This window comes from Thalassophryne amazonica, chromosome 2 (genome assembly GCF_902500255.1).
Source record: "Thalassophryne amazonica chromosome 2, fThaAma1.1, whole genome shotgun sequence".
Taxonomy (NCBI): domain Eukaryota; kingdom Metazoa; phylum Chordata; class Actinopteri; order Batrachoidiformes; family Batrachoididae; genus Thalassophryne; species Thalassophryne amazonica.
In genome coordinates, this window is record NC_047104.1 from 10,165,888 (window position 1) to 10,192,868 (window position 26,981).

General features: G+C 42.2%; 1 protein-coding gene and 1 long non-coding RNA gene across 3 annotated transcripts in view; one reads left to right on the forward strand and one right to left on the reverse strand.

The window, feature by feature from the left end:
• Nucleotides 1-1,785: 1,785 nt before the first annotated feature.
• LOC117522189 lies at nt 1,786-26,684 on the reverse strand. 2 transcript variants are annotated; one of them, XR_004564164.1, is made up of 3 exons: nt 26,576-26,684; nt 25,980-26,061; nt 1,786-2,162 (listed from the first exon to the last, which is right to left on the reverse strand). It is a non-coding gene; the product is annotated as an uncharacterized LOC117522189 (long non-coding RNA). The 2 variants fall into 2 exon arrangements; XR_004564161.1 differs by lacking the exon at nt 26,576-26,684 and adding an exon at nt 26,208-26,506 and having other exon boundaries at nt 1,791-2,162.
• tshz3b (teashirt zinc finger homeobox 3b) overlaps nt 26,644-26,981 on the forward strand; it is a 126,019-nt gene continuing 125,681 nt past the window's right edge. The window contains exon 1 of the mRNA XM_034183584.1: nt 26,644-26,894. The gene's annotated coding sequence lies outside the window, so the exon portion shown is untranslated. The remainder of the gene's footprint in view (nt 26,895-26,981) is intronic.

Sequence of the window (26,981 nt, forward strand, 5' to 3'; positions counted from 1 at the left end):
ATTAAGAGGTGGAGGTGCTTTCCACCATTATACTGAACTGTTTGCTGGGTGTTCACACACCCACCATCACCTGTCTGTTCTTCCTGCCAGCAGTACCCGATCTGACAGCCGGAGACAGTGGCCACCTGGGGACCCAGCGCTTGGTGGCTCCGGGGTTGCTTCAGGTCCTGTGGAGTGGAAGGCGTGTGGGATCCGGCTCTTTTCTGGACGGGCGTCTTCTATCCTCGAACCTGCCCACACATCACTGTGACTAATTTGACTGTTGATCTCAATTGTGTTGTTTGTTGCTCTGTTGTGCACATTCACAACATTAAATTGTTATTTATTGGCTTATTCCATTGTCCGTTCATTTGCGCCCCCTGTTGTGGGTCCGTGTCCCTACACTTTCACAACATTGTTATGGTAAAGAGTTCCCTGTGCCACAAAACACATATTTAGACACCATATTTCTAAACTTTTCAGAAACAAAGATATGAAACAAAAAGCAAAACAAAAACTGAAAAGGCAGGCATTTTAAAATGCCATCTTGGACTTTGAAAAAAAAAAAAAACTAGAGAATTTTGGGGACATTTAGAACATGTTTCTATGCATTTTTTCTGGACCTGTAGTTTAACATTTCCGCTTGTTCTGCAACATTTCAATATTATGGCCATTTTTGAGTTCATTACCTTGGACTAATGAGAGTGTTGCAGAAATACTATGAAAGGCAAAAATAAATAAATAAACAAATCATAATATAATAATGCTACAGATGAAATAAAGTAGATTTGAGTGAAGAGAATGTGTGGATTTAGAGGACTTTATGGGTTTCATCTTCCACCCAGCTGCACTAAGCGGAGTTGTTGGTGCTGTACGACTGATGCCAGCAGCAACATTGTGCAAAAAGCATGTAGCATTGCACTCATTTGTGCACTCATCAGCATGTTGTTCTTAAAATGAGGTGTGGTCAGGTGCAGTGTTGCAGCACTGCTTTCATGTAGCAGCAGAAAGCCACTGTGCCGTAGACCATCAAAAACCTGGTGGAAAGTCCAACAGATATTTCTTCTGGAATTTCAAGCAGCTCAGTACTGAGATGCATAACCAGGTTCATGACACACTAACTCTCATTTTGTATGCACAACAAAACTGAACAGAAAACAACATTCATTCAATCATTCATTCATTCATGTGCATTCATTTGAGGGGCAGGAGGCCGAGTGTAACCCAGCAGTCATTGGGCAGAAGAAGGGGTACACCTTGGGCACGTCACCCATTTCACAGGGCCTTGAAACCAATAATTCAACAAAACAAAGGTAAACATTTAAACACAAAACTTTACCAATTCACTGCTTCACCTCAGGGAACTTTGGTGTCTGTTCTTTGTTAGCACACTATGATGTGTTGGCACAGGTCCATTAACTCACCAGAAAACCTCTGATTTGAGCACAAATATTAAATTACAATGCACAGGACCCCCATGCATTGATGTGATGCTAACTGGTTTATTTCAACCAAAAACACTTCCAGTGCCTAAATAAGTGAGTGAATAAACCCCAAACCTTTGCATGCTGCACCCCATTTTACATCCAAATCTTCTTGACAATATGGCACAGATAATGTGACTCATACTGTCAAATTAGGGCACTGTGTGTGTGTGTGTGTGTGTGTGTGTGTGTGTGTGTGTGTGTGTGTGTGTGTGTGTGTGTGTGTGTGTGTGTGTGTGTGTGTGTGTGTGTGTGTGTGTGTGTGTGTGTGTGTTTTACCCTTATTACAGAAAAAGAAATAAGACAATGACAACAAACTTTGCAATATATTTGGATTAAGTGTGTGAAATTATTGAGGAATTTTATTAATAAACAGAAGGAATGCAGTTCAAGTATATTTTTAATAAGATTTGGATGTACTTGATAGATATTTCTTATTATGTGTTATTCACACAGAATACTTGAGTGAGGACATCAGCTCCTTAAGAAAATCTAAAAAATATACATTATGCAAAATTACATGAAAATGAACCATAATTTTAAAAATTCCACAGCTAAAATGCAAGTGTGCAGCCTAACAGTGATGGACAATGAGGAGATGGTTTGGGTCTACATATGGCTTCATACCCTGGTGGTTACCACTGATGTCAACTGTGCCACTGGGTCAGAACATGCAATCTTGCAAAGCTCCAGCCCGCCCTGCAGAAACAGAGAAGAGATTTTCACCAATCGACATCATCTTTCTGCCCTTACAGTAGCGCTAACTTTAGCTGTAGATACAACGGGAGCTATGAAAACATGACAAACATGATTTTGCTTTTAACATGTTCCTCTTTGCATTGTCAGGGTGATCGGCCCCCTGACGTGCACCAGCTTCTGCAACAACACCAACAACTGCAGTGTGATGTGTTAGTAGCACTAGAGCCACTTCGAGTCTACGTCTTTATCTTCCTGCAGACAGTCGCCCGATTGTGAATGGAAATGAAGCCGGACCTTCACCGTTACAGTGTGTTGATGGAGCAAGAGTCGTATAGTTTAGACAGTAGTGTTCAGAATAATAGTAGTGCTATGTGACTAAAATGATTAATCCAGGTTTTGAGTATATTTCTTATTGTTACATGGGAAACAAGGTACCAGTAGATTCAGTACAGTCTCACAAATCCAACAAGACCAAGCATTCATGATGTGCACACTCTTAAGGTTATGAAACTGGGTTATTAGTAAAAAAAAGTAGAAAAGGGGGTGTTCACAATAATAGTAGCATCTGCTGTTGACGCTACAAAGTCAAAACTATTATGTTCCAACTGCTTTTTAGCAATCCTGTGAATCACTAAACTAGTATTTAGTTGTATAACCACAGTTTTTCATGATTTCTTCTGCGAGGCATTAATTTTGTTGGTTTGGTTCCTCCATTTCTCTTTAGGCCAGTTGATGTGTTCTTTGGCAAATTGTAACCTCTTCTGCATGTCTTTTATTTAACAGAGGGACTTTGCAGGGGATTCTTGCAAATAAATTAGCTTCACACAGGCATCTTCTAACTGTCACAGCACGTCCAGGTAACTCCAGACTGTCTTTGATCATCCTGGAGCTGATCAATGGGTGAGCCTTTGCCATTCTGGTTATTCTTCTATCCATTTTGATGGTTGATTTACGTTTTCTTCCACGCGTCTCTGGTTTTTTTGTCCATTTTAAAGCATTGGAGATCATTGTAGATGAACAGCCTATAATTTTTTGCACCTGCATATAAGTTTTCCCCTCTCCAATCAACTTTTTAATCAAACTACGCTGTTCTTCTGAACAATGTCTTGAACGTCCCATTTTCCTCAGGCTTTCAAAGAGAAAAGCATGTTCAACTGGTGCTGGCTTCATCCTTAAATAGGGGACACCTGATTCATACCTGTTTGTTCCACAAAATTGACAAACTCACTGACTGATTGCCACACAACTATTATTGTGAACACCCCCTTTTCAATTTTTTTTACTAAGAAATGAGATTTCAAGGTTAAGAGAGAGGGTGGGGCTCCACAGTGAAAGTCAAGAGCCAAAAGTGTCTGCTTGAGCTCATTACTGATACAGTAATTTTGCTGCCGTTGTTTAAATGTCATTAAATATTTCTACACAGCAAGAAAAATAAATAAAAATTATTAAATCACACAATACAACTTCACTTTTAAAAATGCTACAGAATCCAATCTGTAGCCAGATGGTGATATTTGGAAGGAACGACCAGAATGGACTCAACACATTTTTCTGACATTCCAAATAATTTTTACTCAACTAAAATGTGAAACAGTGAAAAAAAGGTATGTTTTCTGTCAAATGCTCAGACTTCTCATTTCTTTTACTGTTGCAAAAGTCACAACATTTGTGCATTGTTATATTGTACTTGTTATTACAGCAGAACTCACAGAGGACTGTTGTTCAGTATATGTTAAAGGTGTTGCATGACAGTCCTCAAACTATCAAACTTGTGCTGTTTGCTAATAGTGTTATCTTTATTGTACATTTTGATTATTGTATTTTTTTTTATTTTGTTGTTTCACATATAGTGGAATGATCTGATACATGTCAATACAATAGGTGGTGGTATACACAACTAAAGCTGCTTTGTGATCCACTGATAAACAAGTAGAAGACAAATTTTTGTTCATTTATAGGATTTATTTTCAGATTGTGACTGCCAATGTGACCAAGGTGAGCTCTTTAAAGCAGTGATCCATGATGGACTTAATCATTCATGTGTGTTTAAAGCGTCATCTTGTGAAAGTCACAAGCATCACATCATTAAGGACCCCTTCACACATAACATGATTGAAGCCAACTAGCACACGAAGGAGGAATTGTGTGCCATTTGTGAAAAATCGGGAGCCGCCTCCAACGCCTAGTTCACTTGTCACTACAATTATTCGTGCACACCAGCGGCTGAAAGACAAAGTGTGCCATGAGAGAGGCCTCTCGTGGCAGGTGTCAGTCAAATTCCAGGTGACACACTCGGACATCAAACACCACTCACTTGACACTTAGAAAATGTGTGGCCATTCATGCTGTCAGCACAAAAACAGTGAGCAGACGATCACTTTTGAGCTAGATTTGTGGCATTGAAAAAAGGCAACACGTGGCGTGCCAGAGAGTCGGCTCCCCCTGCTACACATGTGCCATGCATGTGAATCACGCGTGTGTTGCGCACCCCCCCATCCACAACACGTGGCCTGTTGGGGGGGGGCACTTGCATGAACTGCTGATATGGAGCGGCCAGCCACGTCAGAACGCACACAGCACAGTGAGCCACCGTCCAACTGCTGACCAGAAACTCACTGACAGCTACAAATGAATGACAGCTCAGTGCACACGACGTGTCACATTAAAAACACAGAGACCGCAGCCAGGACAGTTATATGAACAAGTACTACACTACCTACATACACAGTTCCATAAATAACTAAAAAAATAATGATCACATAACAGAGAGTGACACGTTGGTGTCTGCACTGGACAGACAGGGGGCGTGGCCACCAACAGCAGCAGCTGTTGAGATCTCTGGTTCTGGACATCCCAGATGGGGAACGCGTGCAGTGTTTTGACAGACATGACCTTACAAAACTGTCCACTGTGACGCATGTGTGTCTGCTTGCTGTCCTCACGTGGACATACATAAAAACATATATCACTGTTGCGAGCGAGTGCATGGCATGCACACTGACAGGCTGACTATGTGAACCATCATAACACACAGTGGGCGATCTGAATGTCACGTCACCCATGTGAGCTCTGTTCCACATGACACGGTGCCTGTCCTGTGGTGCGTTGTGTCGACCTGACTGTGTCGGGCCAGACATTGATTATTGATTGACTGAAACTAGGGAAAAAACCCTGCAACTCATTCTCTTGAAAATACACACACACAAAGCTATGGATGAAAGCTTCATCCATACAAATGTGAACCACGGACATTAGTTCTTCTCTGTTGGTTGATGCCCCATTAGACATAATAATGAAGTGTTCAAGACACTAAAATCCTGAAAGTACTCAGGTTCGGTGCATAATTCCCTGTTTGAGACCCTACAAATATGGGATAAAGAAAAAAGAAAGGAAACTGTAGCACTTATGAGGTGAAAAATTTAAATAAAAGAAAATGGTTTGACCCCATCTCTGAACTAGCTTATCTTTGTTGTCAAGCTTTAAATTAAACCTTTGCAGAACTTAGTAGAAACCTGGACTGTAAACTGCTTTGAGTTTTATGCTTCCAAAGTGGGGACCACTTTGGAAGCATAAAACTCAAAGTGGCCCTCACAGAGATATATAAAGAAGTGCACACAAACTGACCCATGTGTCTCTGGGTGTGTATGAGGTTTTTGTTCCGCCTGCCATGGTGCTCACTGACCCCCCACATGTGTGTCTGACCTTTCAACTCTGTGCTTCCCCCTCAGGAGCGCTGCCCTGCTCTATCATGCACCTTTGTATACCCACACACTCTCAGTGAGCCACCCTTTGCATGTGTGGGTTTAATGTTGCAGGGTTGCATCCGGTCAAGCTCACGGTCATCCACAGGAACAGATAAAAGGATATAACACATCCCCAATCCCTAAAGCCTCCAGTGTGGGCTGCTGACACACACACACACACTCACACGGGGGCACTGAGCTCCTGAGTCCCCACCTTAGCGCTCGATCCCCACTCTGGGAGGTTGGCACTTCAGAGAGAAAGCCTTCAGAAACTTCTCTGAACTACACACCCGCTCACATACACAAACGCTCAACCCTGTGAAGAACCTAAACCTCAGAGGCACGTTCATGGTGATCTGCTGGTCAGCATCTGTTTACTGTCAAGAATGTTGCTTTCTATTTCCACAACCATCACTCATCACAACTGCAGATGAAAGAGCAAATCAGCATTTGAGGGGCAGTGGACACATTGAGAAAATCATGCCAGTAAACAACCCCATGCACGCGTGTCACCATGTGTCCTAAAGCTAAGACTCTAGAAGTGGAAATCATTTGAGTGCATTGACCTCTGTCAAAGACGCCTGCCTCTCCTCTCCCCCCCTGAGGTCGGCTAGATTGTGGGCCACCGTTTGAACTGTACGGTGTAGCACTAAATCAAAGGGGCATGATGCAGACATGGCTGTGAGGCTGGACGTCAACTCATCTAACATCTCTGCAAAGCTGGAGGGTAGCCAACTGCATGTTACACAGGGAAAGAGTGGCCATCACACCCAAAGGTGCCAATATTCCACATAATCTCATGTACGTTAAGTGCACAGGGTTAAGAGGCGTGGACAGGCTTGCTGTATGGATGCCGGTTCACCGTGAGGTCACTGTTCACCTATCCATAGGTAGCAAAGGAAACACACAGTTCCTGCTCTTCAAGTTTGGGTTTGTTGTTGGCCCAAAGAAAAAAAACATAAAATTAGTAAATAACCAGATGCCTGCTTCATGATGGTGACGACCACATCTAGTGAGCATCGATGTTTGAGGCTGCTGTATATCTGTCAGCCAAATCTAGATGAATACACTGGAATCATTTCAGGCAGACTGGGAGCATAAACAATTAATGTCATCATCTCATAAGCTGAAGCCAAAATGTCAATGAAAGGCCTCAGAGGGCTGATGGATATCCTGTGTACTCTACACATAACCCCATCTCACGCCAGGTTCATAATGGCATCACGAAAAGTGATTTAATCTATGACTTTGTGATACCATCACAAAATGGTGTAGATTTCCTTTTTTATGGTATCACAAAATTTGGGGTGACACAGGATGAGGGGAGGGGGTTAGGCTTAAAATAGTGAGCAAAGGGTGACCATGTCAGCAAATGTATTACATTTTCTTGGTGGTATCATAAAATACAAACAAACAAACAACACAAGAAACTGGGCTACTACAAACTACGATAAAAAGAAGTAAATATAGATACCATATTTTCCAGAGTATAAACCGCACCGGACTTATAAGTGGAACTAGAGTATAAGTTGCACCTTTATCTGGAAATTCAGCTCTTTAATGTATTTTTTTATTATTATTGTCATTTATTATTTTATTATTGCTGCTAATTTTGTTTCGTGATTTCATTCCCGCGAAAGTTCCATATAAATAGCCATTATAATTTTTTATTATTAATAATGAATGTGTGGTTTTCAGTATATATGTCGCAGGACCTCCCAAACTAGTGGAAAAAGACAAAAAAGACAAACAACCCAGACTTACACTGGAAGATGCAGTATGTGTGTAATGACGTGTTTTTGACTGTCATCATATCACTTTTGTGTGACTTCATTATGAAGTCAATTTTACCAATCAATTACAAATATTTTGCTGACCAATATATGCTTTTGATCACCCAACTAGGGTTTTTGGTTGTTGAGATAAACAAAAAAGTGTTTTGAGGTTTTCTTTTGGCCATGTTTTCCTTGAACTTAGACCAAACTACTCCAAAATCATATCACTATTGCAATTCTATCCAAGTAATATTTTAAGCAAATTTGAAGAAAATCTGTCCAGCCACTTTTGATTCATTTTTCCCACCCACTCACCCACCCACACACACACACACACACACACACACACACGAGTGAAAACAATACCCTGCTATCGTCAGTTGGCGGCCTGCAGGTTAAAAATAGCCCAATCTTTGAAAAGATCCTTCCACACATGCATATGTTAACAAATCATGACGACCTGCTGCAGAAAAGTTCTGTGACTGTTCCTTCTTCACTTGCAAGGAAATGCAGACCGCAATCCACAACATCTGCATTCTCACTTAACCCTCAAAACTGCCAGTCAGGCAGTGAGCGTGATCCTCTCTCCTCACATTACCACTCTTCATTCAGCTATTTTCTATCTCATGCAGACATTAGCACAAAAAAATCCCAGTTGATATGGACATGTAAACCAGAATTATGTCCTGTGAACTCTTTTATCAAGCCCCATCACACATAGCAAGAATGTGCCAGAACCATGTCCGACACGGCAAATATTGCCATAATCTGATGCAGTCGGGAGGAAAAGAGACTGCCTCGTCCACACCTGTCAGATCGCATCCAGAGCGTATGTAGATGGCACAGACTGCTGTCAGACAGCCATAAAATGTGCTGCAGACTGCCCGATCTCCAAATGTCTGGTTAGCAAATACGGGACCATCCTTTGCAAAGATGCTTCACATTCACCCACTCATACACACTCTCGCACAATGTCAAAATGCTGCCTCCCGGGAATCATTTTGGGATTAGCAACCTTTCTCAAGGGCAGCCGAGGACATTTTGCTGGTCTGAAGTGCGAACTGAAGCAAAGATCTTATGGACTCAAGACCGCCTCTCGACCATCCAGCCCTCCATCTCCCCACATGTGTAATATCTAAATTAGTTTAATTACTTTATTAATACTTTATTAGTCCCAGTGGGGAATTAGTTTTGCATTACAGCAGCTCTTACTAAAGAATGGAAATATACGAGGTCTGTTAGAAAAGTAATGGACCTTTTTATTTTATGCAAAAAATATATGGATTTGATTCATATGTTTTTACGTCAGCCAAGGTTGAACCTTTCTCATCGTTTTTTCATTGTCAGGAGAATGTATGAACGACTGCCGTTTTGTTGCATTATAATTTTTTCAGGAACCGTGTGAGACAGCCAGGTGGAAACCATTCGATAAATTCAGATGGCTTTCGGTGAAAATTTTATGGGCTTCACAGAGATTAAGGAGTGTTACTACCACTTTAAGGACGGCCCACAGTGGCTGAGGGCGCGCCGCGCTCCGAGCCACGATCGACAGGCTGAAACAACTATTTCATTTCTAAACGGATGGCTGTATGGATCCGGGACCATCGTGTGCAATTTCTCTGGTTATCACAAGAGCTGGACATCAGCCATTTTCTGGCAGATTTCACTTTTAACAAGAGATTTTGTCATGGAAAGCCGCGCGGAGGCTTCGCGCGTCACAACGGATTCGCTGATGGAGCGAGACAAAGAACACCTCCGTTTTGGAGTGTCAGAGGACAAGTTGGGACATGCCCAGCTCTCCATAATTTCTCTTATACTCACTCGACTGGTAAGCCACTGAAAGCCGAGATAGGCATGTCCCAACTTGTCCTCTGACACTCCAAAACGGAGGTGTTCTTTGTCTCGCTCAATCAGCGGCTCTGTCATGACACGTGAAGCCTCTGCGGGTCTTTTCATGACAAAATCTCTTGTTAAAAGTGAAATCTGCCGGAAAATGGCTGATGTCCAGCTCTTGTGATAACCAGACAAATTGCACACGACGGTCCCGGATCCACACAGCCATCCATTTAGAAATGATCTGGTGGTTTCTGCCTGTCGATCGCAGCTCGGAGCGCGGCACGCGGTGCGCCATTGTGGGCCGTCCTTAAAGCGATAGTAACACTCCATCTCTGTGAAGCCCATAAAAGTTTCACCGAAAGCCATCTGAATTTTCCGAATGGTTTCCAGCTGCCTGTCTCTAACAGTTTCTGAAAAAATTCTGATGGAACAAAGCCCAAATCATTCCGCCATTTCCTCGCAATGAAAAAACGATGAGAGGGGTGGACCAGTGCTCACTCAAAGCCTGCCCACAGGCGAATGACGCAACCGACAGGTGTGAAAAAACTCACGCATGCGCACGAAGGTTCAAGCTTGGCTGACGTAAAAACATATGAATCAAATCCATATATTTTTTGCATAAAATAAAAAGGTCCGTTACTTTTCTAACAGACCTCGTAAGTAATTGTAAATTAGTAATTAGTAATTCTAATTCAATTAATCAAACTCCAACTGTACTTTTCAAATGATTACTGTCTACGTTTGTGGTTGTCCTGGGTCAGGACAAAGAGCCATGCCTTCAATGACTTCTTGAACTTGGCCATCAGAAGTGTATCGGTATGTGTTGAGCTTGTAGTGACATCCTTGGCAGTGACATTCATGTTTCATGGTCCTTGGCCTTTGACATCTTGAGACACCTGGAAAGGACCTGGGGCATTTCTGTGGTCTGGTGGATGTGGCATAGGCAGAGGGGTAGAGGTTAAGTCCTTAATGTCTTCCCAGGTAACACTGACGTCAAAAGAGACACGAATATCACTGATGAGATCAAAGGATTAACACTTTCACCGTATAGAGATCACTGAATAAAAACAAGTAACTCATCAGCAAGAGTAACTGAATTAGTTCAAGCAACTATAGAAGTTAAAAGTAAAGGTTTGGTTGCAGGTAATTTGGTAAATGTAGTGTAACTGGGTAACTCAAGAGTAGCTATGACTAATTCAGAGAGAGGTGTTGCTGAAGAGGTTATATTTTAATACTACTGTATCTCATATTTATTTCCAAGTTAATTTCTCATTTGCATGTCAAAATCCAACCTCTTGTCCACATCTTGACAACTGAGCAAAGGATCGAGTAGACAACTGTGTGTTGGGGTGAAATATGGTGGGAATCTTGTGTGCCCCGTGGCCGCTACAGTAGCCATGGATGACTGACAGTAACCCTGAACACAAGATGGCTAATGGGGCTCTGGTGAAACCAGCAGTCCTTCAAAGGTAGATCAGGCAGAGGAGGTGATGGCTTGTAACCAAATGGCTGTGAAGGCAGATGAAGGCTGCAGCAGGTCCTCAGACCCCAGTTATATGTCGCAGTCATCAGACCAGGCTAAGGCTCTCTCAGGGACTGTGTCTTTGTTGGTGTGCAACAACATTCCCACATTAGACAAACCCACAAACAGGCACTTCTAGAATGATCCCGATCTCCACATCTGGGAATTGACCAAGAGACCATTTTCCTAGCTACCAAGGGATTGCCACGATAATGAGAAATTGTACTATGACAAAACTCAGCCCTCAGTTTTGGTAAGGGTGGACAATTGGAGGACTTTTGGACCTTCTGAGATGCACGTCCTCACCGAATACCCTTGAGTTTAATGTGTGTTTATTTGCTACCTTAGATGTCGGAACTTTGCGTTTGGGTGGGTCTGATGGAGGAGACGCAGAACCTAAGCAAAGAAACCAACTACAACAGTCTTCACCATCTTCACCTGGGCTTTTGTTTTGATGAAAGCTTCTGACTTGGGTTTTAGTTGCATATTTCCTACCATAATACAGACTCTCAATCTAGATGTGAAATGTCTACAAGAACATAGACTATACATCTAATCCACGGGGGGACTGAGAGAAGGCAGGATAGACCTCTTTGTTCTGAGCTGGGTTAATAGATGTATGCAAAATCAAATGTCCCAAATGTCACATCAGGGCCTCTTACAGCTGAAAGAGTATCAGTGCTGTCACAAAGGACAAATGGGAACTCATTTTACCTCTTGGCCCCTCCCTCAGTTCCTCAGCATTGCACCATCACCATTGGCTTCATCTGTCTCTGTGTCCATTTAGTAAGGATTCTATATGGGTTAGCGGCAGGGTGGAAGTGGAAGGAGGAGGGAGTGTGTAGTGTAACGGCAGCGTGAATGTCATTGTAAGATAAACGCCGAGTGCAGCTGAAGTGGCTTTGGGCTCTGCTTGGGCTGATGTGACAAGAGCATCCGCGCATGATTTGTAAGCTCTCAGGCTGGAGAGGCTCCCACATGCTCCTTCAAGCTCCCAAAATATACGAGGTCTGAGTGAACGTCTCTGAAAGCCACAGCAGTGACTGTTTAAGACCACACGACTCCCCAAGAAGCAACGAGAACTGATGGATGACTGAACGAGACACAATAGATGACTGAGCAAGAACTAATGGATGAGTGAGTGAGAACAAATGGACGAGTGAGCGAGAACTAATGTGGAGTTCACCTACGAGTGACCAAGAACTAATGGACTAGTGAGCCAGAACTAATGGATGAGTAAGCGAGAACTAATGTGGATTTCACTTATGAGTGACCAAGAACTAATGGATGAGTGAGCGAAAATGAATGGATGAGTGAGAAAGAAATACTAGACGAGTGAGCGAGAGTTAATGTGGAGTTCACCTACGAGTGACCAAGAACTGAAGGATGAGTGAGAAAGAACTACTAGATGAGTGAGCAAGAGTTAATGTGGAGTTCACCTATGAGTGAACAAGGACTGATGGATGAGTGAGCAAGAAGTAGCAGACAAGTGAGTGAGAACTAACAGTTGAGTGAACAAGAACTAACAGATGAGTGAACAAGAACTAGCAGACAAGTGAGTGAGAACCAACAGATGAGTAAACAAGAATTAAAAGATATGTGAGCGAGAACTAACAGAGGAGTGAGCAAGAACTAAAGGATGAGCGAGAATTAGCAGACAAGTGAGTGAGAACTAACAGATGAGTAAACAAGAACTAACAGATGAGTGAGCAAGAAGTAGCAGACAAGTGAGTGAGAACTAACAGATGAGTAAGCAAGAACTAATAGATGAGTGAGCGAGAACTAACAGACAAGTGAGAGAACTAGCAGACAAGTGAGTGAGAACTAACAGATGAGTGGACAAAACATTACAGATGAGTGAGCAAGAACTAGCAGACAAGTGACTGAGAACTAACAGATGAGTAAACAAGAACTAACAGATGAGAGGGTGAGAACTAGCAGACAAATGAGTGAGAACTAACAGGGGAGTGAGCGAGAACGAACAGACAAGTGAGTGAGAACTAACAGATGAGTGAGCGAAAACTAACAGACAAGTGAGAGAACTAGCAGACAAGTGAGCGAGAACTAACAGATGAGTGAACAAAAACTAACAGATTAGTGATCAAGAAGTAGCACACAAGTGACTGAGAACTAACAGATGAGTAAACAAGAACTAACAGATGAGAGGGCGAGAACTAGCAGACAAATGAGTGAGAACTAACAGAGGAGTGAGCGAGAATAAATAGACAAGTGAGTGAGAACTAACATACGAGTGAGCGAGAACTTGTGGCATTCTACTTGATACAACACACTGCATTTATGGCCCCTCACACATAACACAAAGTTGGGTGAATGAGGCTGAAACCATCCGAAAAAGGCCAAAAAAAAAATAAATAACACCCCGAATTGGCGAACCTCAAAAAATTCCAGCCGCTGTTGGGAGAGACAGACGGTCGGGCAGCCATGAATGGATCCTGCGGTGACGGTTTTGCGCACACTCATGTGCACACGCACGAACGCAGTGTGACCACGTGAGAGATGTGATACCACATCGCACTCACACCGCAGTGGAAGCAATTAAATGTTGTACAAATGTACAGAAATCAATGAAAATCTGTAAGGACCAAATTAATGAGAGGGCACAGAACATTATAAGAACAATGAATGTACTGTTTAAATGCAAGACAATCATGTTACTGGTAATGATGTGTTATTGATGCCTGATGACTTGACGGCCTGTGTTGGAAATGAGGGACCAAATGGATTTTGTTTTATCTGTTAAAATAATTAATTCCTGTTCTAAAGAGCAGACAATACAAAAATTATCATCCTTCTGTCCCTTTATGTTCATGAACCATGGTCATGGATGCAAACAAGGAATTAATGAACTGACATGAATGACTGTTGTGCTCATATCATGAACACATCAGCTGGCTCTGCACATCCAGCCGTTGAGTGCATGGTGTGCTGACAGACACCGCATCATGTGGACTATAATTCACGTGGTGGACGTGACATTTGGCTCACCAGCTGGCCATTCACATGATCAGACGGACATTTTCACATGGGGCAGCCTGGCTGATGGTGTCTGCAGTGCGCACTGAGGTGCAGCTGAATGCGTTCCAAATGTGATATGTGTTTTTATTTTTCACCATGTCCGGAGAGCCTGTCCGCACATGTACATCGAGGTGGAATGTTGAGAGGTGATGTTCTTCATGGCATGATATGTGTTCTCCAGCTGTGAGTAGCAATGACACAGTGGTCAGGTGTAACACTGACTGCACAGTCATCACTGTGCACACTAAGACATGGTTGGGGACAATCTAAAGGCAATGTAGTTTGTTTTTTTATTTTTCCCCATGTCGTCATCATTTGCAGATGCGTACACCACCATGCCTTGCACAGGGGTGATTGGAACACATGACAGTATGTCTTCCCCAGCTTTGCACTGCACTTTCATGGCGCAAGTTGCAGGAATGCAGTCATTAGCCATGGACCATGGTTAGCTACCTCCTTGCATGGTTTTGAATGACATCCAACCGATGACGTGATCACATGTCAACCACGGTCCCCTGACAAACGCATAACTGTAGTGGGTGTGAGAGTGTGTGATCATGTCAATCACATCACTGACGAGTGACACACCCACCTGTCTGGAGCAGCAAAGGGCTCACATGAATGGGCTCATGGCTCTAGGATGTGAGGCAAGTGAGCTGCACACCCTGATCTGTCAGTCAGGTTGTCACGTGATGGATGGACCGTGTGGATGTTGCAATCATGTGTCACATGCCTGTCCGTTTGAATGGTGTGCTGGTGCTGTGACATGCAGCTGGAGCAGCGGGGATTTTATTTTTATCTCTGTTGTTGTGTTGTGGGCATGCTGCTAGCCACTGATTCCACCTCCAGCAGGACATGCTGGAGGTGAAATCATGATGGGTGTTCCACAGCTGTCAGCTGTTCCATCATGGACATGACAGACATCCAGATGTGCACCCTCCACTGGACAGTAATCACACTGCACTGCGGCCACCATTCAAGCCTTCACCACCCCAGCCGCACCTCGACAATGTAGGATCATGGGGGGAGAGCACACTCTCACACCATTTGTGTTGCTCAGAGGGAATCGGCACACTCGCACACCATTTGTATTGCTTGGAGGGAATCAGCACATTTGCATGCCATTTATGTTGCTCGGGGGGGAAGGGGGACGGGGAACGGCACACTCACATCCCATTTGTGTTGCTCAGGGACAGACACAAAACACTGATTGCCCTTTGAGCTTTCGAACAACTGGTCTGCAGCTCAAAAGTGGTCACCTGCTCTCTACTGGCTGCATGAATGGCCCTGCATTTTCTAAGTGCCCCGCGAGTGGTGTTGGATGTTCATAGATGGCACCTGGACTCCAGCTGATAGTGGGTCGAATGGGTACTCGCATTTTCTGTCATTCGGCCACTGGTGTGAAGCCCGCATTGTTTGCACCATTCAGCCAAGGTTCGACATGGCTGATGATTTCATGCACCCCCTCAGCTGTGGCATGATTTGTCTGACCTGCTTGTGCTTCTTGTTCACTCCGTAATGGTGCATGTGATGATCACAGTGTCATTATTATTATGAATTAGTTTGTATACAATTTGTAAATTATGAATTTTTAAATTGTTAGCATGCATAGAAATATGAATTACTGTACATGTTCACATTTTGGATAGATAGATAGATAGATAGATAGATAGATAGATAGATAGATAGATAGATAGATAGATAGATAGATAGATAGATAGAGTGTGATAATATTTTGTGGAGAGATTGTTCTCAGGACATGGAGTTTTTGATCATTTTTCACTTTTCTTTGTCTTTCATATTTTTTCTTTATGATGTCATAAACATCTGCTACCATCCTCTGCCTGTTGTTCTTGGTAATGATTACTCAGACGTTGGTGTGCACTCTCTGAGTGGGCTCTATGAGAGCCGACTTCAGGTTGTGAACACATTGTGCAAATGTGAGTCAGATGAATAATTCCTGTATGTGTTTAATGTCTGAAGATGTGCACAACCAGATAATGTCAAAGTGGTGGTTCCTGTAGCTTCAAATAAAACTAAACAGGAACTTGATCTTTTTTTTTTAATTAAAGAGGAACTGCCGGGAGGCCCTGACAGAACCCTGGTGGTCCATGTATCTGACTTTGAGCAACCATGAGTAAGCGGTGGGGTGGAGTAATAGAGTGTAGTGGCCTGAAGTAGAGCTATGAAGTTCTCCCTAATGGCTGTAGCACATGTGCCTTTGGCGCTAAGCCCAATCATTAACGTCACTGGACACTGTGTGTGCGTGTGTTCGAGACGCTGCTGTGTGCCAGTGCTGCGTGGTTTAGCGTGCACCGGTGATCTCATCTCCTCTTTAACGTGCAAACCATGTGGCTGTGCATACAGCTACAGAGGCCACCACATGTAGATTCGTCACATCCAGGTGAGGGGAGCCACTCGTTTTGCTTCAACCGGAAAACAAAACCTGGAATAAATTGCAGCATCTTTGATGGAACATTACTTCCATTTTGTTCATTTTTAGGCTCCACTCAAGAAAAAATGTTTAGTAATGTTTGTATTTTATTGGTGTGTCGGTTACACATGTTGCAGCTGTGGTGCATGAATAAGAGACTGCCGCTGTGCACACGCGTGTTTGTGTGTTTGTGCATTTGTACGGTAAACAGGGCCGGTTGGTTGTGTGGAAGCAGGAATTTCCCCCAGCAGTCCCCATCAGTAATAGTGCCTGTAATGAGCTGCAGCTGTCACCGTGGTTTCCACACATACATGCACGCAAACGCACACACACATGCACACACACACACACACACACACACGCACATGCACACAATGAGGAGGAAGCAGTGACTCACTCAGCAGCGCGCCGTCAGACTGTACGCTGATAAACACTGGAACTCATCAGACGCAAACATTTCCTCAGGAATACCTACGAGGCCACATCCTGCACTCGCGAGTCAAATTTACAGCTGCTGTTTTTTTGGTGGGGGGGGGGGGTTGTTGCACAATTCAACACTTGCTTATTGTTCAAAAGTCCTCATTTTTCTTCTTGCAGTTTGTTACTTTCATGAACAGCAGTAAATATATTTGCAGACAATAATTCAAACACATACAGTGTGATGCACAAACTAAAATGGCACTTGGAGACCACAGTGGCAGATCTTGGGGGTGGGTGTTGAGCCCCCCCCCCCCCACATCTCCCCGAGCCGCTGACCAAACGTGATAAAATGTGAGAAAGGACTTGCTGCTGCATGCAGGTTTAGTTGCTGCAGTGCACAGCTTCAGCTCATTTGACTGAAGTCACCGTCCCCAGAAGATTTATAGTGTTTGAATTAAAAAAAGAAAAGTGCATTATAAATTATAGCTATAGAGTCAGTATGTAGCTTCCAGGATTGCCTTCAAATGCAGGAAAAAATACTACAGATTTGCCCTCTGACACTCAATCAAGTCACAGCCCCCCCATCTGAATCTAGATCCGCCTCTGGAGCACATACGTCCACCAACACTCGACGTTCTCTCGTTTCCACATACAGCATGTGTGATACCTGTTAAATACAGCCCAGTCTCAGGATTTTTTTCGAGATACCGTCATGAAATGTGTGATATTTTCATGATGAGGTCACCCATCACTGACTAACTTTAACCATAACCATTACCCGACTGCCCTGTGTCACAAAATTTTTGGTGATACCGTCACAAAAATCAACTATATTTAGTGGCGTATCACAAACTAATTAATTAAATCACTTCTCAGCAAACGTCATTATTTTATACATGATCTGTGATCTAATGTTCAATGTAAAAAAAAAATAAATAAATGCATTTTATGACAGAAGCTACGTCAGCCGTGAGAGGCTCATTTTGTCAGCATTTTTTTTCCATCATCCTTTATCTTGGAATATGTGCACAGAACATTATATAGACAAATTATAGCTGCAAAACACAACTCAGTCATGTTAAACTCACAAAACCACTTTCTTTTCTTTTCTATAAATACACTATTTGACTTCCAACAACAAAGCAACGGAATTAAAAGAATGAGCTTGTTTGCATTCCAAAATCTGTTTGCATTCCAAAGCTAGCTCCCTGGCACACAGTGCATATGATCGCTCCGTCATCCACAGCAAAGGGATTTTTTTTTTAAAGTAATCGGAAACAGAAGAGGAAGCTTTGCACATGCATTGGACTCGGCAGAGGCTTCCATAGGAATGACAGGTTAAGCGGTTGTCAAGGATACGTACATAGACATATGAAGGCTTTTTTTTAAGTTGAAAAAGATCCTGTCCTCCCTCTTATTTGGATATGCATCAGAATTCATATATATATATATATATATATATATATATATATATATATATATATATATATATATATATATATACACATTTTTTTCCACTGTAACATTGTGAGATGGGGATTTTTTCCAACTTTTTGAGAATTTCTGAAGTAATAACGTACATATTTTTAAAGGCATCTGTGCTAATATACAGTAACAGGTGATAATTTGTGTGAATTTGGATAACAGACTAGACTTGTGGAAACTCAATGTTTGCCTCCTTGGCCCATAACCCACTCTTCCACAAGGTTTCCTCAAAATCTGTTCAGTAGTTTCTGCGTAATCTTGCTAAAAGTCAAATAAACAAATCACTGAAAACATAACTTGGGTCAGGCACTTCAAAAATAAACTTGACTCTATTATTCATTCATTTTCTAAACCTGTTTATTCCCATTACGGTCCTGTTGGGGGGGGCTGTAGCCTATCCCAGTATAAAATTCACTCAGGTGAACGTTGTCACATTTCCAACCCACGTTAACCAACCCAGTACGGGGGCACTAATTACTTTTGTGACAGGGCACAAAATGTGGGGTGGGAGGGGGCTGGGAGGTTATGGTTTTGGTTAGGGTTAGGGGAGGGTGGACACTTACACTATGGTTATGGTTAGAGTTAGGAGAAGGGGGAATTATAAATAGCAAAATAAAAAATAAAAAAAACAGTGTCACGAAAATCAGGCGCTTTTCGTGACAGGGCATGAAAAAACATGAGACTGGGCTGCACATTTCATGGATGGAACTTTTTCAGCTAAAAGATAAACGAGATTAACAGGTGATACTACTCAAACAAACACAACAGGAAAAAAAAATCAAAGTTTAACAAAGTTCATCTTTGTATTAACTCCAAGAGTGTCTTTATTTCCTATTTTTCTCAATGGGGTAAATCATAACAGCATCTTTTGAAAGTTGTCACTCCAGTAAAGTAACATTATCTCTCATTTCACAATCATATGAACAACTGATAAAAGTGCAATTACTTATTGAAAGGAATACCCCCCCCCCCCCCCCCCCCCCCAAATACTAAGGGTGTGACTACAAATATTTGGTAATTAATGGAATAATACAAGTAAAATTAAAGAAAAGTACTGCATTTTATTAAATTTTATTTAGTTTGTAAAAAGGAAAAACAGAACTTTGACCAACTTCAGAAATTTTCCAGTAATCTGCACTCAAAATGTAGATCCAACTCAAATAAAGCACATCCATGCAAGATAATTTAATTTAATTTACATGGGAGTACATACATTTATTAGATGGAAATCCTGCTTATAACTGAATTAAGTTCGTCCAGTGAGTCATTTTTTGAGTGACACCTCAAGTTAGTTCTTCTCAAAGTAGATTTAATTTACTTGAAGATGGAAGAAGTTTCATCAAGCTAACAAAGTATATAAAGTTACAAATCTCAATTTCAATAAGCAAAATAAACAAACAGTTGTGCTCTTTAACATTTTATGATGCTGTGCACAACAGCATGAAGACAATATAACAATAACTCAACAATAAAATTCAGGTAAAAACCTGATTACATCATGTTCTTATAAATGGAGTCAACTCAAAAATATTAAATATTATTATTATTTCTATTTCAGAAAGGAAATGTGAACACTTCCTTGTGTGCTTATAATTTCATGTATATTCTATATTTGGCAGGTTTCTCTATTTTTTTGCTGTCACATGTGTGCCTAAAACTTATGCACAGCATGCATGCGCATGACCCGTGTAACAGTTCTGAGTTCCATTATCTCATTGTGGAGTGACTCTATTTTCTGGTTTAGTAGAGACAGAAAGTCTTACATTTTTGTTTCATTTATCTGTTATTTTTTGTAAATTGTCCTTTGTTGTAGAAATCCATCAGTAGCTTGATTAGTGTTTTAATTTTAAGAAACAACTTTTCGTATGTCAGAATTTTATAGAAAGTTAACAACAAAATCTATGGTTTATGTTGCAGGATTCACATAATGATAGTTTACTATTAATATTGAATGTAGGGGTGCTGGTGCCTCCAAGCAAGAAGGTCCTAGGTTCGAAGCCCACCCACAACCTGATTTCCTCTTACATCTGGAGTCATGCCAGGAAGGGCATCCAGAATAAAAGTTATGCAGAATCCACCGATGGATCCATGCCGGCAACACTGAGCAGAAATAGAAGCAGCCGGAAGAATCACACACGGCTGATTTTTGAATTTCTTACAAAGCACCCAACACACAGCAGGGAAGCATAACTTTCAGTATCCAGTTAAGTCCATGTGCTGCGCGTTTTGTGCGCATCACACAAACCAAAATTAAAATCTGCGTGTGTGAACAGGTTTGTCAACAAAACCTGAATGATTTTTAGCTTTAATTTGTATATGACACTTTGTGCAGAATACTATCAGGCTTATTGCTTTGTAATGATATCAGCAGCAGCTCTATCTGCGATTTCACTCTCAGGTAATGAAACATCAGCACTGAAGCTTTTTCTGCATCCATCCGCGCCATTTTTAAGCACGTTATTAACTTGACAAACCTTAAACATAAAAATAAAGCAACTCAGGTGATCAAATATTAAAGGCAGCACCTGTCGGCAGCTGGGCCGGGCCGAGATTTGTGCCGTGAGTGTTTCAGCCCTCTGTGACCTCTGCCAATTTTTATCTCATTTCACTCTAACTTTGTAGATCAGACTTTAATTTTGAAGTGCAGTCCACGGGACAGTGATGAATAGGCTGCATCAAGGAGGGCTTAAATTACCCCTCTCCCTGGTGGCAACACTGACCGCAAGGAGAGGTGTGTGTGTGTGTGTGTGTGTGTATGTGTGTGTGTGTGTGTGCATGGTGACCTAGTAACAGCAGACAGAGAAAGAAAGCGGGCTGGTCAGCACTTGCCCTTTCAACCCTGCTACCTCCGCAGCACACCCAACGAGACAGGCAGGAGGGAGGACACGGGGGAGATGCAGACACAGAGAGGGAGTCTACTCCATCTTTTTTGGCTTCTTTTGTCAACGCATTGCCTCGTTGTCAGTGGAAGTTTGGAACTTTAAAGGTTATTTGAGGAGAGTCCAACCCTGGCCTCTTTTTTTTTTTTTTTTAACTCCATGCAAAATATTTATTTTTATATTTTGCGTTAGGTGAATGACTCCAGCGTGTGTTCACAAAGAAATGTTCAGGAGGTTGGCCGCCTATTGACAGAACTGTAACAGTACATAATACCAGAGAATGTCTGGTGTCGGAAGGCAGGAGGGTCTGGCTGACGGCCACGGGCGCAGCCTGAGGCGAAGAAACCCAAGAACACTTCTGACACAAACAACGATCCTGCAGTGCTGGAAGAAGTACTCAGGTCTGTTACTTAAAGGAAAGTAGTAATACCACACTATACTCTGCCACAGGTAAAAGTCCTGCTTTGAAAATGATGAGATAAAAGCACCAAAAGTAAAGTGCTTATTATACAGAATGCCCCATGTTAGAGTAATATATTTTGGAATACTGGATTAAAATTACTGATGTGTGAATGTGTCCAGTGCTTTAATGTTGCAGATGGTAAATAAACAGCTTATTTTCATTTATATGTATTTATATATAACTTTACATGTTGCTGAGCAGCTTTTCCTCCTTGGACCAATAAACCCTTTTTGATATAATACTCTATTTACTGATAATATTTTGAATTATTAATCTGGATCTACAAAGTAGCTAATGTTAAATGTAGTATAAAAGGTATAAAAAGTATAATTTCTGCCTCTGCATGTGGTGGAGTCGAATAGGATAATGCAGCACAAATCAGAAACACACGAGAAAAGTACAAGTATCTCAAATTTGTATGTGCATGCGGTACTAGTAAATCACGGTCAGCTTGCACATCATCATAGAATTCATCATAAAAAGACATTTCAAATTTGAAACTATTTTAGGATTTTCTTTTAAAAATGTGTGATTTTGAAATGAGAATTTTTTTTTCAGGCATTTCTTCAAAAACCAACAACCTTCTTGTTTTTCTTGTTTTAAGCCAACTCTTATTTCCAGATTTAATTTTCAAGAAAGCATATTTTTAATGGGTTACAAATCTTATTAAAATTTGTTTTGTTTTTTTAATAGATGAATAAGAGTAATACTTTTTCAGTGAAGCTGTGTGAGCACCTTAATCTGGTGACGATTAATCCTCTTTGTCTTATTCAAATAATTGTTTGCCGTTTTTTGCACTGATTGTTGATAAGGTGAGAATTCTGGACCATGTCATAAAAGACGACGTGCCTTTGACGCAGTGTGAAATGATTCTGCTCAATTCTTTTTTTTTTTTTTTACTTCCAAACCCCTCTGCAAACTGCCTTTGCTCTTTATCCACTCCGCTAGAAACCAGTGTGCCGTGAAACGGGTGCGTCACGTAGCCTCTCCACACCAATGGGGGAAATAAAAAAAAAAGAAAAAATCACGGACGGTGTTGGATGGAGGAGTTCGGAGATAAATCACAGCGCGTAAAAAACTCCTCCCGCAGGACGGAACACGTCTCTTTGCGTTTCACACAAACTTAATCTGCGCTGTTTAAAACCTGTACTGCAAACACGTAGAACTTTCAGACACACTTCACACTTTGTGGGGGGAAAAGTGAAGCAACAACTGAAGGAATCTCTCATCAAACTACCAAAGCGCTGCTGCGTAATGTTGCGCGCATATGTGTGCCACAGCTGGAGCTTTTCTCACAGCAACTTTTTCTTGCAGCAAACTCTTCGTTCCGAACTGTTACCACTGAAAGCAAAACAGAGGGATCGAATCTGGACTCACCGAGTTCCACGTGAGCGCAGAACAACCGTGCCATGCGTCGGTGGAGAAGCTTTTGGAACTGCGACTCGTGCGTATAGATAGCCGCGGGCAGCTGGCACAAGAGCGGTGCCGATCCCGATCACTACAGCGACCCGCGTGCGCGCGCGCGCACACACACACACAAATGCACCGGATATACTGAATTCACTGTGCATGAATCATATTGCGTAAAATGACGCATTCAGCGGACATTAATGTCCACAATTGCATATTACCAGTTACTGCGCACTTCAGGTTCCAGCATTGGATTGTGCTGCCTTATTATGACTTTTATTTTGCATACATTATTCCCACGTCCTTACAGAGTCCGTGCTCGAAATGGACCGGAAAGGACACCCAGATGAATCATCCACGGACTTTTCATAATATTCTTGCGCGCGCCTGCCTTCACAGAGCGAACATCTGCCTACTTTCGTTATGTCAACACAGATTTATCTTGAATATATTTTTTTTCAGTGAAGAAATAAACCTTTTTCACCTCAATGCAACATCAATATTGTCAAGAAACCAAAGCTGTGGGGGTTAAATATATTAGAAAGAGCATGACAATGCGCCATGGTCAAAACACCACAACTGAACACAAAGATATGTATCCTTATGGAAGAAGCCTTATGGGAGAAGGGAATTTTGTGTTATTTTGTAAATTGAATAGTGATGGTGATGTAATAACTAAAGTAAAATGCACTCATTGTTCCACACTTTGTTCCTTTTTATTACCAGAAATTTCTCATAAAAATGAGTCTATGTGTCCTGCGCAAAAGCAGCAACTTTACATCTTAAAATCGAGCTTGGCTCACATTGTTCAGAAAGCTTCAAATCTAATGATGGCAGGATTAATAAAATCTTAGGATCAGTAACTGATGACAAACGGGCAAAAAAAAAAAAATCTGAGCTGTAATTAAAGCACACAACTACTAAAATACAATTTCAGTATCCAACTGTATTTTCAGTTGTTTTTAAATGTATTTATTAATTTATTTTTTAAGTTTGAACAGACCACAAATATGACGCAGTCAGTTTGCGCAGTGGGCACAGAGATACTATTGAATCAATAATCCATAAAATGTGTTACAAAGTTGTAATGTCCACAGATTAATGCACAAAACACACACACATACACACACGCACACACACCGTTATACAGACAGAACAAAGAAGAGAGCATTTCAGTTTAATACAGAACAAACTAACAATAAAAGCGTGTGCTGTGGCGTTCTGTTTCATTAATTACTGAAAATTTACCAACACACACACACACACACACACACACAACATACACTTAACTGAAAAGATGAAAAGTGTCAAAATGAACAACATCCCGACGCAAATTTAAGAATAAAAATGACATATTTGCTTTGTGAATTTTAACAATAGTTTCATCGTTTCTGGAGATAAAAAATCACTTCTGAGGTGACGTTTAACTGCAACACCGGGAGCATTTCGGAGAAAAAGACTTCACATTTTCATATTAACAGTTTGTTGTAAAGATAAAAGCTTAATGTCAAAATCTGCACAGATTTTTTTTCAGATTGTGTTCGTCCTGTTCACATAAAAGTGGCACAAAAAGTTTTCCAGCTGAAGTCCAGTTTGTCTTCAGACTGACTTCGACCATCGGAACCTGAATCCAGGTCACAGAAATGTGCGCACTATGTGATTATGAGACTTTCAGAAGAACTACATAGTTTTGTTCCCATTTTTGCGCATTCACGAAGTCTACTTGCAGCCATAAATCAAATCACCTCCCTCTCTTTCTCTTGTAAAATGTGTATGGAGGGTCACGTGTGTAACCCCATTAGTACATGAAATGTGTTAAATGGCAGGAGGAGTTTGCGCACAGATCGTCGAAACAGCGCACGTTTGAAATATTAATAAAAAAAAAGTTCTAAAATAAGCAGTAACCACATAGAAGCACGCAAGAGACTTTAAGAAAAAAAAATGCTTGCGCGGTTTAACAGACCCAAAACTTCAGGTTTGTTTGGAGGGCATTTTCAAGCTTTTTTTTTTTCATTCGACTTTTATTAATTCAGCACAAAAACTGCAGAACACAAGGTTGACCACAATCCAGAGTGTACTACCTATTTTATGAACCCGATTTTACGCATTACGCATGGCACAAAATTGTCCTTAAAATTAAGAAGCAAAGTGACTTATCCTGATTAATCGACTTACGTAAGGTTTTCTTTTTTGTTTCTGTTCTTGCCTTAAGTGGAAACATAATGAATGCCCGAAAAGAAAACACTTCGAGTCCTGTTTGGAAAAGCCAACGGCAAAGGAAATCCGAGATTTTAAGAAAGCAGATTGTGGAGAGCGCGTGTGTTGCGCGTTTATGTGTGTGTATGTGTGAGTGTGTGTGTGTGTGTGTGTGTGTGTGTGTGTACACTACGGAGTGGGTGGGGGTGTTGTAGACTCACACGGAATGTGCGCACGGCAGCTGTGTGTGCGCGCGTGTGTGACACTGATGGATGCGCCAATGGAAAGACGGACAGATGCTTGGGCGGATCTAACGGCATGCAGTGGTGGAGCGGCGGCGGCGCACACAGTCGCGGCGAGATTAGGGCGAAAACATCCTCGAACGGCTGCGTCACCAATCACCGATCGATCCACCGGGTCCGGTGGTCTAAGGGGAACCGCGAGAGGAACCGGTGTTACGCGGAGAAGACGTCTGATTCCCTCTGCGGCTCTGATGAAGAAACCCGTTTTATTTCTCCAGCTGCTGACCAGCTTTCAGAGCGGCGCAGCAACACCACATCTGGCGCGGACGGAGATAGGAGACAGAGTGAGAGAGAGACGCAGCCTTTGGCAACTCACCCCTGTTGCCCTTCCGTGCTCTTCTTTCATCTTTTGTTTTTAGCAGCATGATGGCACGCCTTCCTTCCACCCTGTGGATTGCCTGCAAATATACAGGAGATTAATTTATCCAACTCCGCCGAAACTTTTTTGATTTCTCACTGCCAGAAAAAAACGGTCACTTTCCAGAAAATATCTGAAGCCGCGTCTGGACTGAGCAGGATTTTTTTTTTTTTTTTTTAATCTTACCTGTATATTTTTTTAAAAAAAGTACTTGGCTCCAGAGATCGATAAAGATTTTTACGCGCTCGAGGCGCGCGGAGACGCGTCTGATTTCAAAAAGCCCCACGCAAAGAAAGAGGAGGCAGAAGAACCATCGGCGACCAAGGAAGTGTTTGGCTGATCCGTACGCTCCAGCCAGCAAGGCTGCGTGCGTGCGTGAAGGAGCAGCCTGAGCCCGTCCTCCTCCCCCTCCTCCTCCTCCTCCTTCTACTCCTCATGTACATTATTACAACAAGGGAGACCCAATCAGGCGCGTATCTCATCGATTCACGCACACACGCAAAGCCCCGCGCGCGCCAGCACGCGCACACGTGCGTACATACTGAGTGACTGACCTGCCCTCGGCGACAAAAGCGCTCTCGGACGAAATAACGTAGCGGCGCCGGACGTGGCGAGGGGCAACGTGTGGGCGACCAGTCCGCAGCCTCCTCCTCCTCCTCCTCCCCCTCCTCCTCCTCTTTTTCTCATCGGTTCTGAGAATAACAAACTGAAAGATTTTCTCTTCTTTTTTTTTTTTCCTGCCGTCAGTACTTGCCAGAGGCGATTGGATTTTTAGGAGATGGTTTCAGCCGCTCTTGGCTTTAAATCGCGCGTGGTTACCGGAGGAAAAGGCGAAAGCCTCGTGGATGGCGCGTCGGAGGATCAGCGCGTAAAGTAAGTGTGAGTGTGTGCGCGTGTGTGTGTCTGTGTGTGCCAGATGACGCGCGTGATTACATCTCGTGTTTTTGTTCTGTTTATTGT